This window comes from Protopterus annectens, chromosome 4.part0 (genome assembly GCF_019279795.1).
Source record: "Protopterus annectens isolate FY-2018-M chromosome 4.part0, PAN1.0, whole genome shotgun sequence".
Taxonomy (NCBI): Eukaryota; Metazoa; Chordata; order Ceratodontiformes; family Protopteridae; genus Protopterus; species Protopterus annectens.
In genome coordinates, this window is record NC_056733.1 from 1134030501 (window position 1) to 1134050652 (window position 20152).

General features: G+C 39.8%; 1 protein-coding gene across 1 annotated transcript in view; it reads left to right on the top strand.

The window, feature by feature from the left end:
- Positions 1-20152, top strand: part of UBTD2 (ubiquitin domain containing 2) — a 1403893-nt gene that overhangs the window by 990152 nt on the left and 393589 nt on the right. The gene's annotated exons all lie outside the window — the stretch shown is intronic.

Below are 20152 nucleotides of genomic sequence, written 5' to 3' on the forward strand. Positions count from 1 at the left end.
TCCCCTAACTTTGAACATATCATTAATAAGTCCAACCTCAGTCAAGAATGTCTTTGTAATAGAACACGTTCTTGCTGCTCTTACCAGTAAAATGTTTCTTTTACTGTATAGGGGTGACAGCTTTGAAAGTCAAGATAGCTGTTGGAGAAGGTTTCCTTCCTGTGTATTCTAGAGGTAAACATTTTATTAGACCTGTCCTTAGAAATAATCACATCTAAATAATTAATAAAATCAGTCAAGTGGTGAGCTGTGAATTTAAAGTATGGACAAATTTGGTTTATATGTTCTAAAAACCTGTTGAGGTCAACCTGGTTATCTCTCCAAAGAATAAAAATGTCCAAAAAATGACAAGTTGACCAGTACTGTTGGTAACCACAAGTAAAACTGTACCTCTTTTCCCAAGAATAGAGAACCAAACTGGCATAAATGGGGGCACATGTTGCTCCCATTGCCACTCCTTGAGTTTGCCTGTAAAATTCCCCTTCAAATGTAAAATAATTGTTGGACAAGATATGTTCCATTACCGCCATGAGGAAATTAATCATGGTATCAGTAAGTCTAGTCACTTCCCTAATAGCATCATAAAATAAATCCAGACCCTCCTTTTGGGGAATGGAGGTAAACAGGTATCACAGAATAAATAAAATAAAGAACACCAAAGTTGAGAGCCCACAGAACTATTTAATGAATTATAAAAATAATAAAACCATGTTAAGCGCTTTCATCAACAAGAATGACTTCTTCAGAACAGAGAATCATTCAAAATTCAAGTTTAAATACACAATACCAGTTAGTCATTGGTTCTAATCCAACCAATTCTGACAGTGAAAAATCACTGCTCATGAATATATAAATAATTAAAACAAAAGTATTTTTTACACAGTTAAAATTGAAACATTAAAGTCAAAAGCCCCATTGACCACAAAAAGTATAGTATACAACAGTCAATTGCATAATAAACTCATTACATGAAAAATATATCACTTTATAATTAGTTATACTTTAAAAATTCCTACAGTATATATTAATGTTGTTAGACTACATCTGCCTTTTCCTTAAGAATGGGCATTATAGTAATGTGCTCATTTAGTCCTGGTGGAAAATCAGCGGCTAGCCTTAACTGCCATAGAAGCTCCTTTTTATGTAGCACATTTTGCCAGTCTCCACCTCTCACTTCAACAGTTACAAATTCAAGAATGGCAAACTTAAAACATGAACAATTAGTGCATGAAATACTGTGCTTATATAGGGCATTGGTATCTTTCTTATTTTTGATATCATAAAGGTGCTCATATATTTGAACTGCTTTGTAAGTTTCTGTGAGGCCATTTTTGCTTGGGCTAAAGGAAAGTCTCTCTGTGGATCAGTGGCATTGATAAACATTGAGCTGCTTCCCTGCCCCCTGTGGGAGTGGTTACTGACTTGAAACTGTAGTTTTATTGGCCAAAAGGGGTCATTTCTAAAACTCCTTCATCTTCCTCTCTTAAAACCTAGTTGCCTCGTGGTTTTGGCGTCTTTTCAGGCTTGTTGGCTGTTGGTGAAGCACCCACCAAGAGGAGAAAACGCTGAGAGAAGAAAGGAGCCACTTTTGAGATTTTAAGTATTTTTCCTCTGTTTATTTGATAGGTTTTTCTGCATAGCTGCCTAGTTTGAGCATTTTCTGGCATGTTAAACTTGATTTCTGCATTAGTAGCTGTATTTAGAGCACAACCAAAAGCTGTATACTGAATTTCCTGTTTGCACTTAATTTTAAAATCGTTTTTTCCTCAAAACTTGCATATTTTCTGTCTTTGACGTAGCACTCTTGTGTGGGGTCATTTACTGCACTGTTATAACTTGATATTACTTGTGAACCTCTGCTATCTCTGAAAAAACAAAAACAAAAAAAAATCTTGCTTTTTTCCCACTTTTCTGAGATTTAAAAAAGTTCAAGTTACAGACTTGCTGTTCTTGAACTGCTTTGTAAGTTTCTGTGAGGCCATTTTTGCTTGGGCTAAAGGAAAGTCTCTCTGTTGATCAGTGGCAGTGATAAACATTGAGCTGCTTCCCTGCCCCTGTGGGAGTGGTTACTGACTTGAAACTGTAGTTTTATTGGCTGTTTTGGGTCAATTCCTGGCTCTTTCCAGCCCCTGCTATCAAGCATGCTTTAGAGTGCTTTAGCGCGATTTAGCTGGAGTTGCCACTAGAGCAGCATCAGGCAGCTGGTTTAACAAGGTTAAACTTTTCTGGCTCCATAAAGTCTGTTCTTCATTTTTCCCTTAGAACTGCTCTACTAGTAATCTAAACAGTATATCCCTTAACTAAAAGCGCAGCACTTGTTCCTAAAAGCTTTTACTTGTCTTAAAAGCATCTTCTTTTCAGGTTTAGCACTTCTGTATTATACAAAGTCCCTCACTAGCAACCCCCCCCCAGGAGTACCCACTTCCTTACTAAGTCGTCTCTTATTCAGTTACACCCCTAACTTCTAAATTTCTCTAGCATGTCGAAGGGCCAGATGCTGGCGTCCTCTCCTGTCCAGTTGGTGAATTTGGGAATATTGAGGCAATGTTACAATTGCCTCATGTACACTGACAACCCTCTCCTCCTCCCACATAACACAAATACTTGCGAGAGATGCAGCTATTTAGCCAAACTGGAGGCTGAGCTCTCTCGACTCAGGACTGGCAAGACCAGACAGGAGGAGAAGGCAACTACACACACCACAAAACCAGTCTCACATAAAGCTATCACAACAATGAATCAAACACATAAACACACAAAGTCATACTCGGAGGCTCTGAGCAAAAATTTACCTAAACAGCAGAGGCCTCCAAAACAGACATCCAAGCAACTGCCACCTCATGACACACCACAGGCAACACATAAACCACAAAATCAGTGTGCAAAGTAGTCACTGCCCTTAAGGCCAAATACAACATCAAACATACTTGTCATAGGTGACTCCATAGTCATACACACTGACGTCCCGCTCACCAGGCTGAACAAGGAGAGAGTCACAGTAAGCTGCCTATCGGGCGCTAGAATCCGCCACATAACACAAGCACTCGGGTCACTCCACAGCAAGTACAAATATGACACAGTCATTGTCCATGCTGGTGTGAACGACCTGAGACGTACCTCCCTGGACTACATGAAAAGAGACATAGAGGAGCTCTCTGATTATGTAGCCCAGGCAGGTATGACCCTGACCCTGAGCAGTATCCTTCCTTCACCAAGAATGATGCCACAACATAGAGACAAGATGATCAGCTTTAACAATTGGCTTAATTTCTGGTGTCATTCAAAGGGGAACCAGTGTCTGTCTGCCTGGGATGACATGCTTGACAAGCCACGCTGCTTCGCAAGGGATGGCTTGCACCTGTCACCCCTGGGATTCCGGATATTGGCTAAGGCTCTTGCCACCCCATAGTGCCTTTTTAGGCAAGGCTCAAATTCTAAACCTACCACTCTAGAAAACAAAAATGGGAAGAAACTAAGGGTAATGCTGCTCAATGCCAGAAGTCTAAATCTCAAAATGCACACTCTCAAGGCCCTTCTCAGTATGGAGAACATCGATGTCTGTGCTGTGACTGAAACCTGGTTCAAGGCTCCTGAGAGCACCCCGGCACTATCAGGTTTTACCTCATATCATGCGTTCAGGCCCCAAAACCCGGACCACATCACAAAAGGAGGGGGTGTATCCATATTCATCAAGGATACCCACACCTCCAGATTGGTGGCAATGCACGAAGCATCGGAAACCATCCAGGTGCAATTAACCATAGGCAAAACTGCTCTACAATTTGTAGCATGCTACAGGCCACCCTCTCAAACTCAGGAACCCCACACAGCCTTCCTGAAGACACTGGAGGGTATAAATGTATCTCCAAACACCATTATATTGGGTGACTTCAACTACCCGAATATAGACTGGGAACATTACTCAAGCCCCAACTTTCTAGCCCAAAGGTTCCTGGAGTTCATAAATTCAAATGCCATGGAACAACTAGTCACCATTCCCACAAGAGGAGAAAATATACTAGATCTCATCATCACAAACATGGGGACAAAATGCTCCACACCGAAGTATATCCCTCATTGGTGAGATCAGATCACAAACTTATCTCACTGGAAATCCACATCCCGCCCCCACCCCAAACAAAAAAGACCACAGTGAAGAACTTCTCTAAAGCAAACTTCACACTACTCAAGACTGGTGTGGTATCCTTCAAGGCCCCCGAGCCAGTGGAAACCACAACCCAAGCTGCGGAAGCCCTTACAAATGCCTTCTACGAACACCTCCAGGACTGCATGGATCAGGCAATCCCTAATAAAACCAAGACTCTTTCCACCAAGGGCAAACGTCCAGTCTGGTGGACCCCAGCCATAAACAAACTTTACAATAAGAGGAGAAAGCTGTTACATGATAGAGCAAAAATCCATAAAAGAGAAGACACCCTTGATCATTATTAGTAAAAAAATATGAGCACTCATAAAATCATCCATGGCCAAATTTGAGAGAAAAATTGCAATAGCTTCAAAAGACAATCATAAGGCCTTCTTCAGCTATGTTAGAAACCTGGGTGGAAACTCCCAGATATGCGCAGAATTAGTCCAAAATGATACAAAAATCACTGAACCCACAGACATTGCCAACATACTGGCAGACAGGTTCAGTGCAAACTTCACCCCCCTCACCCCCCAAAAGGAGAGATAACTATCCCAGCGGAGTGTAGCCTCCCAGACATCTCTAATGCGCAGGTGAAAGCTGCTCTCTCTAAAGCTAAAAACACAGCATCAATGGGACCGGATGGCGTCCCCGGCTGTGTGCTACACAAACTCAACGAGGAACTAAACCCGCATATAAGGCAGCTGTTTAATCTTAGCCTTACCACAGGATACGTGCCCAAGGAGTGGCATATGGCAACTGTGGTCCCACTCCACAAAGGCGGTACCTCTACGGACCCTGGAAATTACCGCCCCATAAGCTTAACAAGCCTGGTCTGCAAAGCTATGGAGAGGACAATAATGGAACTCATAAACAAAGACATAGGGGACTTGCAGACATTGGACCCGACCCAGTTTGGCTTTGTCAAGGGCAGATCATGCCTTTTGAACTTGGTCGACTTCTTCGAAACAGTCACCAAGGCCATTGATGAGGGAAAGGCAGTCCATACAGCCTACCTTGACCTTGCAAAAGCTTTCGACACAATACCCCACTCGGGTATTATAGAGAAACTTACCAGCTTAAATGTAAACCCATATGTCACAAGATGGGTTGCAAACTGGCTAAAGGACAGAGTTGCTGGCGCCATGTCAGACTCCAAGCCAGTCACAACCACAGGGCTCAGTCCTTGGCCCCCTGTTGTTCTGCATCTACTTCTCAGAAGTGCAGGCAAACATAGGAGGACTATGGCTGACAAAGTTTGCAGATGACTGCAAACTGGGCGCCATAGTGGAAAGTACATCGGACACAGATATCCTTCAGAGGGGTCTCACGGAAACTGATAACTGGTGCCAGAGCCATGGCCTGAAGTTAAATGCCAAAAAATGTATAGTCATACCCTTCGGGAAAAACAAGGTAACCCCAATCTACCATATAGGTGGCAATCCATTAAGCACAGAAGAGGTTATCAGGGACCTGGGGATCCAGGTTGACAGTGGCCTTTCTTTTGACACTCACATTGCTAAAGTGGTTAGAAAGACCTTCTACATTGCCCACCTGATCATGAAGGGATTCACATCCAGATCAAGTGAGGTCATTGTTCCCCTGTACTCTTCACTTATCAGACCAATGATCGAGTACAATGCCCCATTTGGGATGTATCTCACCCGACACCTGCAGCAATTGGAGAGACCCCAAAAGTTCCTCACCAAAAGGATAAAGGGACTCCAAAATCTGTCATATGCTGCCAGATTGAAGAAACTCCAGCTCTATTCAGTCGCATACCGCCTGCTCAGAGGTGACCTGTGCCTGACATACAAGGCCATGTCCAACCCGGAATTAATGGACATGCTCCACCTCAAAAAATCCAAATCTACTAGAGCCACTAGAGCAAGCGACTTAAACCTTAGCACGGATATAATAGGACATGCTGGAGGGACAGATTTGTCACCCAGAGACTCCCTATGCTGTGGAATAGAATCCCAGTCCATGTGAGGCAGAGCACCTCGCTGGCTCTGTTCAAGAGAAATCTTGACCGGTGGATGGGAGATCGTAGGTTTACCCCGGGAATCATCTCTGTGTCACTGCTGGACAGAGGCACAACAAACTAATGAGCACAGTATTTTTTAACATAAGGGGTGGTGTAAGCCACAAAACTTTGGGCTAGGCTTATAAATGCCTTGGGGCAGATAGCCTAGTATAAACCTATGAACCTATATCCTGGTCTTAAACATTCTCTCTGTCTTCCCTACATAAAACAAAGTACAGGTGTTACACCTAGCTATATATACCAATCTGGTGGAACAGCAGTTGCCACTTTTTAAAAAAACATGACTTTTATTCTGGTTATCAGTGGCAAAGTGCAGTATATAGGAACAATAGGAACACCTGCCACAAGGCTTACTTCCACCCTTTTTCTCCTGCATGTTCTTAGAGGCATTACCCATCTCCAATAATGATTTTATATCAGGTTCTACTTTAGTGGAAAATATGGGTTATCATCCAATATTCGAAATATCTCACTATTAGTTTTAAAGATGTTCCAGTTCTTTATCACTATTCCCTTGATCTGGGAATACAAGGGACTGTATTGTTTTACACAAGCCTGTTGGAAATTAGGTTGGTACTGAGCTTCCGTGTCATTTACTTTGTTATTAATACTATCACCATCGGTACCTAATAAAGGTATATAAGTATCACCCCATTTTCTAAGAACATCTGTGAGTATAGGGTCAATAAAATGTCCAGGATAGCCTCTCTCTAAGAACATATCCCTTAAATATTCAAACTCTGTTATCACATAATTTCTCATGGTTGTCATCCTGGCTATTCTTATAGCCTGACCCTTAATAATACTTTTTTTCTGATAAGTAGGGTGATGGCTATTATAATCCAAATAGCATTATAATAGTCATGGGATGAAACTGAGTACAGATCAGACAGCTGTAATGGCAGCAAATGAGAGAAATCTGAAGAAGCTGAGAAATGAGATAGAAGGAAAATGGTGGAACAATGAGATTGAAGGGAAAATGGTGGAACAGGTTAACTGCTTCATGTATCTGGGAGGAATGGTTGAGATGGAATGAGGAGGTCAAAGGTAGACTCAGAAGAGGGTGCAGCAAACTGGTACAGAGTGTCAGGGGTAGTCTACGACAGAAGAATGCCAAAGAAACTTAAAAGAAATGTGTACAAAACAGTGGTGTAACCAGTACTACTGTATGGTACAGAAACCTGGGCAGTAAAGACAGTGAAGTTGAGGAAGCTAGAGAACATGGAGATGAAATATCTTAGGTAGTAGGATGCACACCGTGGGATGCACAAAATGATGACATGAGTTAAAGCCAAAATAGCTCCAACTGTAGAGAAGGTCAAAGAGATCAGATTACTCTGGTTCAGGCACATGTGCAGAAAAGCAAAAGACAATCTGGTGAAGATTTTTGACAGACAGGAGTAAAGCAAGGGAAATTAATGGCATGCAGCAGAGAGGTAGACAGATTGTGTGAGAGAAGACCTGCAACAGTCGAGCATGACTGTTGAAGAAGGTGGGAGAGTGACTTTGAATTGAGAGAGATGGTAGTACTTGACACAACAGCCTGTCCCCATGTAGAAAATGGATAAAAAGCGTTTGGTGTTGATGATGAGACACATAAAGACCTAAGGGGAACTTTCATTGCATTGCACATTAAAACAATTAAAAACAACATTTCAGAACTAGAAACATTAACCTTTATCATAAAAATAAAATGGATAATTAATAGGGCATATAAAGTGTTGCACGATAACTATAGGAATCAATCAGAAGTCAGAAAAATTAGGAAGGGAGATTAGATTTGCAATTCACAAAGAAACAATGAGAGGACATATGTATGGCTTGTAAATGTGTAACAAAATCTTGAAGATTTAGGATTATTGCCAGGAAGTGTTTGCATCGATACCTTATATCCCAAGCAGACTCAGGTAGATGGCAAACGTTTGAGGAATAATGTGGTTGAAAGAGGTACCTGGGAGCATATATTCTTGAAATGTAATGAGTTGTCATACTTTAAAAATCTGTTAGGAATAGTGTGTGAGCAAATGAGTGTAACTAAGGAAATATTTTTTGAGATGGTATACAGGATCTGAATTAAGCAGACCTAGAGGGGCCTTATTCTGGTGGCTGCTAAAAAAAGCGATTACTAGAAAATGGAAATCCAAACATAAGTCAACTACACTTGAAGTAGTGAATATTTTAACAGAGATAAAAGAGCAGGAAGTGGGATCTTTAGAAAAGGGTAGGAGTAAGTTACATAGAAAAAATGAAAAATGTGGGTACGATACAGGAAGAAAAATCCACAAAAGAGTATATCATGTGTTTTTATCAGTAAATTTATGAGAACAGTAGAGAACAAACTCCCTGGTTGCCTCGTTGCTATACTCTTTTGTGGATTATTGCTTGTTGTTTTTACTAGCAACGGGACTTTTATCCTGTGGAAAACTGCTTTTCTTTTTGGTTTATATACAGGAAGAAAAATGTTTTGGAGGAAGATTATTGTTTAACAGAAGGCAGGAACTGTTGCTGTGATTATACAATGTCTAACAATATATGTGATGTATAACATTTGTAAATGTGAACTTGTTAATATGGTTGAATTACTTTTATATAAATGTAAGTTTGGCAGAGTGCGAATTCAATAAAGGTGTTTAAGAAAAATAAACACATTTCCTAAGTGTCATAATGCCTACAAGCATGGGTTGTATTCGTATGTAGCAAACTTTTCAAAGGCAGTGATGCCTGCCACGTGCAGTCACATGTCAGCTTAACTTGGGTCACTTGAGTACTGTCTGATCCTGACCAACCTGTTGGATATTATTTTTTATGCAAGATATCATACTGGGTTTAGCCTGTGTGTTAAACAATACAAAGACGCCAACAGTAGTCATGTATAAGACATGACTCAGTGGCATGGGACATTGGAATTAATGCAAAAAAAAGTGCAGGGTTATGTTTTTTGGAAAGAGGAGCCCTTAAAAAATGTGTTTCCTGATGGGATGACCTTAAGCAGGATGGAGATGAAACAGTGTTAGAGAATATCAGTCTCTTCTGTGGTGATTCATGTTGCACTTTGTGAAAAGGCAGTGTTGAAGGCTGTTAAGTTGTCTTAGTGTATAGCAGAAGCTATGGATTCCAGGTATTCTTAGGTCATCCTTCCACTAAACCAGGTGCTGATAAGGGTACAGCTGGACTATCCTGTACAGGTGGTAGAAAGGGATATCATTGGCATCACAAAGAGCGAGCTTTCAAACTGAGCATGAGGAAAGTGTTTCACGGAGAAGGTGTTTGGTCCTGTAAGGTACTGCATAACGGCAGCAATTCAACCCAAGTCATTATAGTGCTTCAGAGTTTCATCATGTAGAACAGGAAAAGAAAGGATGGACAGCTGAATTTGGGGTTAGTTTCACCTCCCTCCGTCCACCTTAGTAATGTGTGCGAATCCTAACCCTAACTGTACACCTCACCGTAGAAAACCCTTTCCATAGTATTATCACTATTCAAACAAATGTTATCTGAATGTTAGTAAGGAATGGTTTGTTGACTGAAAAAGGAAGTTTTCCTTTGTCAATCTTCAAGTTTTCAGATGTTTGTGTTGTCTGTGTAATGAGTGTTCAGCATGTTGTGGTCGATTATTATTTCTGTTGACCATTTAACATGTCAGAAATTCATGCTGTAATTATATACATCAAAAGTCAATTGGTCGAACATCTTATTAAAAACAAAGAAGAAAATACATTTTATCAGGGTGCTCCAAGATACCACTACAGTGGTGAAAGGGTAAATTCCCCAATCCCCACTGTATTGCAGTCTTGCTCAGAAACACAGCCAGCAAATTCAATCAGCTAATTTTCTGATCAGCTTTGCCAGTGCTTTTCTTGGTTCAACAACTAGTCTATAACCCATGTGTGTGTGTGTTGTTGTTGTTGTCTACAAGCACTGTAAGCTGTCCAATTAGTCTCGTTGTCTCCCAGATTACTTTTGGAAAGTAACAACAAAAAAAGTTTAATCTTCTGTATTGTCAGTACATGTATGCTTCCAGTATCACCTAGAGATGCAACTACCTTGCGTCCTGAACTTGTATTTTAATTAGATAAAATGAAAATCTCTACAGTGTGAATCATCCACTTTTCTTTTTGTTCTTCACCCTCTCCCTTACTGATGAGAAAGGAGTAGGTAAGCTGTATCACAATGCATCTAGTCATATATCAGTATAATAAAGCATGGATTCATTAACCAGTACCTGTTATGTGGCAAGGAGAGAAGTGAGAAGGCACATTAATATATCAGCATAGCTTACCTTCAGGGTCAAGTTGAGGGTCACTTTTTAAAAGTAGTTTATGATTATTGTTTTGCAGTACCCTAAATGTATTAATGAAATGTTTATACTGTAAATTAATTTGGTGCTGAATGTATTTCCTGCTTTAAAATCCCAATTGTTATAGTTTTATAATACAAGAAGAATGTGTTATTTTGGCATGCAGTTTAGCAGCATTGCCGTATTGTGGTTGGATAAGCTAACACCCACAATAAAAAGGTTAAGGACTTTTATGTCATTTGGCATTTCTGACCCACCATAAAGAAACACTTTAATTTTCTCATGAATAATATCATGATAACTTGATAAATGTAGGTGTTTAAATGTCTTTGTATACATTTCTTAAAAGTCTGTCCTACAGCTCTTGAACTGAAGTTCCTTAATTTCTCAGCCAGTAGCCTCATCTTTCAAGAGCTTCAATGTGAACAAACTTATCTTAAGCCTTTATGTAGATGAAAACTAGACAGGTAGGTCTGACTTTTCTTCCAAACGCCAAAATTTAAGTTGCATGCCAAGGTTTGGATTTTATCCCTGACTAATGACAGCTGACTTGCTAAAGACCATAATTTAGTTAAAATTGTTGGGGGTAGGGGGAGTAAATGTTGTTCCCATGCTGGTGGTTTAATATTTCTGAACATTTTTCATCCACTCTCACCATAATTTGTTGCAGGGGCTGTAATTATTTTAGTTGTTTTGAGTTTTTCTAGCAGAGATGAAAAAGTTGTATCTGAAAGGCTGAAGCAATAATGACACTGATTAAGTGAAAATTAAACTTCTACAAACCATTTTTTGAAGTTCACATCTTTATGAGAAAAAAAAAACAAATTTTGTGTGTGTGCGTTTTCATTCAGGTTATTCTGACTGTAGAAGTGACCTCGTGTTATATTATTATTGACAGATGTTCCATTTCAGCACAATTTTCCCCATGCTCTCTAGTCACAGTGTGTTGGAATATTTTTGCTTTTTTCCCTGTTGCTTGTTCTAAGTTATATAACTTGTCATTAAAATTCCAGTGTTGGTTTGTGGTTTTTATAAATGTGGTGTACTAAGCTGATTCTCAGTCATGCAACTGTCAGTTCTATATCCATCTACAGTGAAAAGTAATTTACAGAGCAGGTTTTCCTTCAGTGCTCTTTGAGTTTTTCAAGTGCTAATGTGTTTATTACCCACATACTTGTCTCTGTACTACTTGAATTGTTATTTGTCTCATATCATTAAATTGGGATATCCTTTTTGAACATAGGTACACAATGTCTTCTAGACTGCTTACTGGTGTGTCCGAGACTGGTACAGTTTTCCTTGCCCCCTACTAAACTAGCAACCATTATTCATAATTTGTCAAAGCACCTTACCTGTAACCAGTGATGCACAGCAATATGTTAACTCATGAACAACACTTATATGACCAGTTTAACATCTTGCAAATCGTTTTTTATCACTATCAGCATCATTTTGTATCACCATCACATTCATTGTTATATTTAATAAAAACACAAAGTATAAGTCCTTCTGTGCCAACCTTACTTTTAATTCTGTATAGAAAACCTGCATACTTTTGTCTGACAAATGAACCCCGATACCATTATACCTGTCTGGCCACCTGACCCGAATGCCAGGGTAGGGAATGCACAACCCACTAATGATCCTTAATAACTTATCCATAATATTATTGATTCTCCCCTTATTCTCCCTACTGTTTTAATGGACCTAGCCCCCCCTCCACCATACTCTCCAGATTTTCGCAGAATGTCCAGATTTTTGCCTCATGTGTTTGGTCTGTTACTCATAAAATTTGTGGTTTTCTGGCAAATCACTATGGATTGAAGTCAGCAAATAATGACAAACATTTGAATTTCAGACTTCATGTTCTTCAGGAAAGGCACGCTAACACAAATCTTGTTATACTAGCAACTTTCTATGTTATAATAGCATTTAAAATCTGTTCCTATTTTTGGGCCTTTATCTCACCATTATTTTTGGCTTTGTCCAGATTTCTTACTCCAAGAGGTTGAGAGGTACGCCTTCCACCTTCTTGTCTATACCACTTCTGACCAACAGATAATAGCCTGTGGCCAGCAGTCATGCATATAATTTTCCTGCTGCACAATCAAACCCACCAAATCTTTTACTGGAAGCTGGTAAGTAACATTACCGCCTAAATGCAACACAGCGGCTGTGGGAGTTTTGCCCATTCTGGCTGCTTGCTGCAGCACTGCCCTAAGCTGATGCCATTGCATCCCTGACACCCCAGCCCAGAGTGCCTCGCAAGAATCTTTATTCCACTTTCAGAAGGATGAGTCCAACCTGCCCTGGATCAAAAGATGGAACCTCCAAATAAATGAATGGCCTGTTGTCCAAATGTACTTCTGATCCAATGATATGTGGGCTGAAATACAAAAAACAAGAGTTAAAGTTGTTTACACCTGAATAGCTTTTATAAGCATTGACTTTCACCTGCCCAGCCTCTTAATGTCATCCTGTGGTGCTCCCATTGTGTGTACATATGATGCTGCTCCTATCCAAAATGAATATAATATATATCTGTCTGTGTCTAAACCACACAAGTTTACTGCTTCCTATAAGACTACCCTCACTTGATGCTGTGTAAAAGGATCCCCTACAGTATTCCAGTAGAACTGTATCCAACATCCATTCCAATCTCTTCTGGGTAATAACTCTTACCCACTGACCTTTCCCTTCTTGATCCATTTTGGATTTAGCCAAATAAACCCAAGTGTCTTCCCCAGATAGATCTACATGTGCCAAAGGTAATACCATTACCTGGCCTTTCTTCTTACTCAGTTGAACAGTCTCCGACCATCTAAATGCGCCACAAAAAGCCAGCAGAAAGGCATCCCTAAATAATGCTACTTAATGTGAAGAAGAAGAAACTGCTAGAATGGCAAACCATAGTTTACGTAGGACTGCTGGCCCTGTGGGGTAACACTTGTCTTAAATCTTAGGCATTTGCCTCCCCCAGCCCTTAAACATTGACCAGATTTGAAATGAATTAGTTAAGTCCTTCAACCCTAGAGCCTGATGAAACCAATTCGAGGCTGATAATGTTCTTCTTGCCATCCCCAAACTCCAACTCTTTCCCTCATTACCAAAATATAAGCCCTAGTTTGGTAGAGTGGAATTAGCCATGCTGGTTCCCAGCCCTTGGTAGTCTAGTCTGCAAAAATTGCTGTATGCATTTATTATACCATACCCTTATCATTTGAGGGCATTACACATTAGCCACCATTCCCGTCTGCCCATAAGACCTACGCGTGATCTGGCACTCGATCTGGGGTAGGTTTTGGAGCCAGCAACCGGGACCGGGCCCACTGTAAATGAGAAAGGAAATCTGCCAGTGAGTTATCAGTGCCAAACATGGGCTATGCTTTAAGTGTGACATTTAGTGTTCAGCACTTAAAAGGGAAATGCCTCATCATTCTGCTTTTAACACTCCTCCCTGGTTGATTGTTCACTGTATGTACTACACTGCTGTTATCAGAATGAAGCCAAACCACCCATTCCTTCCTCTGTTCTCCCCACTTTCCAAGGCCAGTACCACTGGAAAAAATCCATCTCTGCAATTGAAATACCTAACCTGCCCTTAACATGACTTGGTCATACCACACTGAACCCAATGCCCTTGGAAATAACCCCCAAAACTTCTTTCCCCCTGTGGCATCTGTAAACAGTTCAAGCAGAGGATGAGTGTTCTTCTCCTGTCATATTGCCACCCCCATTGTAATTTGCAAGAAAAGTCAAACACACCCGTAAATCCTTCTTCATTCCTTGTGAAACCCTAATTTGGTGGTGTGGCTTTGTGCGACTGGACCCTTTGGCAGAAAGTCACTTCATAAATGAATGCCCCAGCATGATTAATCTGCGTGCAAAATTCATCAACCCAACTAGCGCTTGCAATTGTTGAGCATCATTGTATTCTGAACTAACACTTGACTTAATGCTAAATGTAACTTTTACACCTTTTCTATAGAAAGTGTACACCGACCATTCAAGCTATCAATGTCTATGCCCAAAAATGACTATCTGTTTGTCAAGCCCTCCTCTTTATTCACCTCCAGTGGCACTCGTTCTTTGCATACTTGATTAAAGGTGTCTACAGCTCACTGGCATTCTCCTATAGCTTTCCTCCCCACAAACAAAGAATCATTCAACTAATGAACAGTGTTGTCTTCCCTTAACCTGTTCACCACCATCCAATGTAAAAAGGTATTAAACTTTTCAAATGTAGCACACGCAATCGAACAGCCCATTGGCATGCATTTATCCATGTAATACTGACCTTCAAAAACTAAGCCTAACCACCCTGGTCTTTAGGAGCAATGGCAAATGTCTAAAAGCACACCTTATGTCTGCGTCTGTCACAAGGGCCCCGCTCCCCTTTTCTTGCACCGTCCTAACCGCCTCATCAAATGAAGCATAATGCACTGACGTCCTTTCACCATTTATGTAATCATTCACAGATTCTCCCTCAGGGTATGATAGGTGAAGAATGAGATGGAATTAACCTTGTTTCTTTTTTGGGACTGTGCCTATAGGTGAAACCTTAAATGCTCCCCTGGGTGGGCGGGGAAGTGGGCCTGCCAATTAGCCTGCTTCTAATTCCTTATTTAACTTGGCCTTAACTACATCTGGACGTTCTCTTGCAGATTTCAAGTTCTTAATAATATGCCCTTTTTTGTTATATTCAGTCTTGCACAGAAGCAAAGCCAACTAGTTCAGCCAGCTGATTTTTCGATCAGCTTTGCCAGTTCTTTTCCACGTTCCACAAGCATATTTTCAACAACTTGTCGGCAACCCATATATGTATGTGTGTGTGTGTGTGTTTCTATTGCTACTACAGGCAGTATAACCTGTCCAATTAGTCATGTGGTCACCCAGATTAGTTTTGGAAAGCAACAACAAAACAACTTTAATCTTTGGTTTGGTCAGTACATGCATGTTTCCAGTATCACCTAGATATACAACAGTCTAGTGTCCTGTTCTTGTTGTATTTTAGTTCTAGAAAAAGAAAATCTGTATAGTGTGGATCAGTTTTTTTCCTCCTTCTGTCTTTTCCACTCTTACAGCTTACCTACTCCTTTCTCGTCAGTATCCCCAGGCATCTAATCATATATCAGTACAATAAACCATAGATTCACTAACCAGTACCTGTTATGTAGCAGGGAGAGAAAGGAGAAGGCACGTTAATATAGCAGCATGCCTTACTTTCAGGGTCAAGTTGAGAGCCACTTTTTATTTTATTTCATTAATTCATTCATTTATTTATTTATTAAACCTTTGTTTACTGGGAAAGTCTGACTCGGACAGAGCCCATTTTCAGTGGACGCCTGGGGAGAAATGCTCCAGACACGTCTTTCGAATGTGGGAGAAAAATGGATCACCCAGAAGAAACACACATGAATGCAGGGAGGACTCCGCACAGAAGGCATCCCATCTGAGAATTGAACCGGAGAACCTCTTACTGTAACACGACACTACTGTGCCACCTTTTAAAAGTAGTTTATGGATATTGTGTTGTAGTACATTAACAGTATTAATGAAATGTTTATACCACGAGTTAAATTGGTGCTGGAATATATTTCCTAATTTAAAATCCTAACTGTTTTAGTTTTATAATAGAAAAATGTGTTATCTTGGCACACAGTTTAGTAACATTGCGTAGTGTACCTAGATAAGCTAATACACACAATAAAAGGGTTAAGGACCTTTGTCACTTGGCATTTCTGACCCAGCATAAAGTAACAGTTTAATTTTCTTATGAATAATCTCACGTGATAACTGTAATAAGGTATATATTTGTGTCCTTGTATACATTTCTTAAAAGTCTGTATTACAGCTCTTGAAGTGCTTTTTACATTTTAGTGACATATGACCTGAAATATCTTAATTTCTCAGCCATCAGCCTTATTTTTCAAGATCTTCAAAATAAGCAAACTTTCTTAAGACTTTGTGTAGATAAAAATAAAAAAAAAGTAAGTCTGACTTTCTGTCAAACGCCAAAATTTAAGTTTTATGCCAAGGTTTGGATTTCATCCCTGACTAATGACAGCTGACTTTTACTACTAAAGACCATAATTTAGTAAAACACAGGGGGGAGTAAATGTTGTTCCCATTCCGGTGGTTTAACATTTCTGAACATTTTTCATCCAGCCTCACCATAACTTGTAAGGGCTGTAGTTATTTCAGTTGTTTTAAGTTTTTCTGCCAGATATGAAAAAGTTGTAACTGAAAGTTTGAAACAATACTGACTCTAAGTAAAAATTGTCATTCTCCAAAAACTTTTTGGAAGTTTACATCTTTATGAGAAACAACAAATTGTGTATGTGTGTTTTCATTCAGGTTATTGTGTGTGTAGAAGTGACCTCTTGTGTTATGCTGTTATCAACAAATGTTCCATTTGAGCACAATTTTCCCCCTGCTCTGTAGTCCCAGTGTGTTGGGATATTTTGCTCCCCCCGTTGCTTGTACTACATTATATAACTTGTCATTAAAATTCAGTGTTGTTTGGGGTTTTATAAATTAGGTGTACTAAACAGATTCTCAGTTATGCAACTGTCAGTTCTATGTCCATGTACACTGAAAAGTCATTCACAGTTTTCATAGTTGCCAGCAGGTTTTCCTTCAGTGCTGTTTCCAGGTTGTTCACGTGCTAATTCCCCACATACATGTTTCGGAACTACTTGGGTTCTTAGTTTTCTCATATATTAAACTGGGATATTCTTTTCGACCTTATGTAGACAATGTCTTCTAGACTGCTTACTGATTTTCTCTGCACTTGAGAACACTTCTTCCTGTTATGTTAAAGCTATTTAAATGTTTAGCCCCATTCTTGATTTATTTCTAGACCTCTACCATGGCTTGTCTAACCAGTTATGAGTAAACTGAAGTCTGTCATATCACATAGCTCTTCAACATAGTTACAGCAGTTTTCATCTTATATATGAGGTGACATCTTCCACTATTCTAATGTGACCATTTCCCGATGTGTTTTTGCATCACAGGTAAGAACTTGCTATTCTGCAGTGTCACAGTAATATTTAAAGCTGAAAGTAAAAAGATGAAACCAGACTGAAGTTCTTGGATAGATACTTCATTTAGATGGACTTCAATTTTACATCTTTTTTTAAGGAACATGTCTGATTTTTAGAAGTGGTACTTTGGAATATGGCAGATGTTGTTCATCAGTGCAGCTCTGGCAGTTGGGAGACTGCAGCATTTGGCACTGGCTCAGAGTTAATTACTTTGCTAATTTAATGGAGAAGATTAAGGCCTGGTGATGCTAATGAGCTTCATGTGTAGTCATAGGTTTGATTCCCTCAATGTCCATTTCACTGCTGTTTACTCTGAGTAATCAGTGTCATAGGGCCATTTCTGAAACGAGAGCCTTGTGCCTAGTGGTTTACTGATTTAATAAGTAACTAAAATAAAATAAGGGGGGCACAGTGATGCAGCAGTAAGAATTATTACATCACAGTGTTTGGTTCTCCATTGCAGTTGTCAGCTGGATAGCCTTCTATGTGAAGTCTGTATGTAGCTGTGGATATGAGGGTTAACATTGACAATACCACCACTTGCTTCTTTGTTGCTTTTCCACATCCATTATCATTGTGAAATACAGGCTGCCACTGCACGCAGTTACTTCAGCTGTAGACTGAGAACAGGTACATGTTTCTTGCACAAATATTTTAAGAAAGTAACTGTACTCAAGAAGATTTTCGCTTTCTTTTCGGTGCTGACAGGAACCTGGAAGAGTTATGGACATGGGTAGAGTCAATAAAGCTGCAGGCCGTGAAGCAAGGAGTACCTTGTTCCCACTAATGCAAGAGTGTGTAACAAAAACAGTTAGAATACATTGTGTGTGAAACTGCACATTCTGGTAGCTCAACACAGAGAGAAAAATTAAGTTATATATATTCCTAAGACCTCACCATGGATAGCCAGAGTTTGTGTTCATTAATTAAGGCAACCCAGTCTGAGAGGTAAGTGTGTGATAAAGCCAGCATACAGAGGGCTGCCAAGTGGAAATGGATTTTTTAGCATAATAGTAAATAAGGTATATTACATGGGGAGAGGTTTAAAATCCTTACTTTCCTAGTAATAAGTAAAGCAGTGCATCTCCCACCATTAGCACTATAGTTGTCTATAGGTAGGAAAGAATGGGAGATGTAACCAGTGCTGAAATTAGTTGTTGGTTCAAAATATTCTAACTGTTCTGCCATGGGTTCTCCTCAAGCTCAGGGAAACGCCAAGCTTCCCCGCCACCAACCTCTCCAGTGAAAATGATTCACCATACACCAGAAATTTTACATGAGGGGAAAGTGCAGACTTTCAGCAGAAAGGGAATGTCAGGATGCCAGGGCTGGATTACTTTACTGTACACAGACTATGAATACACGGAATGCTTAGTAAACGTGGCATAGTTTATAGATTTGAATATATAGAGTGGTTGTGTGATATATTAGCAAGAGGCACGGAGATCCTGCATGCTGAATGGAATATGTCATTACGTTTGCTTGCTGTCAGTAAGTACATAATGTAACTCTGAAGTCTGTTAATGGAAGCCTCAAGCTGTGAAAACAGCTGAATTCACCCATCCTCCCTAATTTTTACAAAATGTTGGAAAACTTTAGCATTTCAGTTTTTTTTAGTGCAACTGATTAACATTTAATCTAAAATTGTGACAGGTAACACCGCTGACTTTTTCAGCAGTATGCAGTTCAACTTAATAATTGTGACTGAGATCTGCAAATGCCTTGTGAAGCATATAGACCCATATTTGACCCTTTGGACCTAACCCTCAACTGTGGTAGGCTCTGAGAATTGAGAACTGTCACAAATAACACTGGCTGAGGAAACTTATCATCTTTGGCACTGGCATAATCACAGCTAAATTTAGTTTCAAATAATCATTGCCGCTATGGTGTACACGTTTATTGTCTCTTCCTTCCACCTTAAAGCACACTATACCAGCTTCCTTTAATATTATTTCTGATATCCGCTTAAATGATTCTCCAGTATTGCTTCAAAGGTACATTCCTACAGAAATTTCAAAGAATTTCTATGAGGCATATTGGTCATGGTAAGTTTTATAGGTATTTCTTTCTTTCTATGGACAACCTTACCAGCAGCTTGGTTGATCAAATCCAAGTCTAGTATGTTCATGTTTATTCAGAAACAATCCGTTGGCTGTCTGACCCATGTTACCCTTTGCAATAGATTGCAACAAAAACATAGTAATTTTTTATATTCTCGTAGTTGTAGAGCATTCCTTCCTTGATTGAAGGTTTAAGCTTATCTCAATGCCAATACATTAGTAGCGCAGTGTTGAGGAACACAAGCAACTATTTTTGTTCCTGTAATGTTGATATTCCTCAGAAGTAGATCAAGCACCATTGTCAACCACTGCATACTCCTGTAAACCATTGTGTATGGCATTAATGTGACACTGGAGCCGATTGGTACTACATGTGTGTGATGTCAGCAGCTCCTCCAGGTTAGGCATAACAAAATGTCTGATGTGCCGGACAACATTTGTGATGTTTTTAGATGAACCACGCTGACTTCCACTTACGCTTCTTGGCCTACAGTAAGGAGGTGGTCCCAACCCTGGGTTGTACGATGTCACTGATCCTTTTAGTTATGA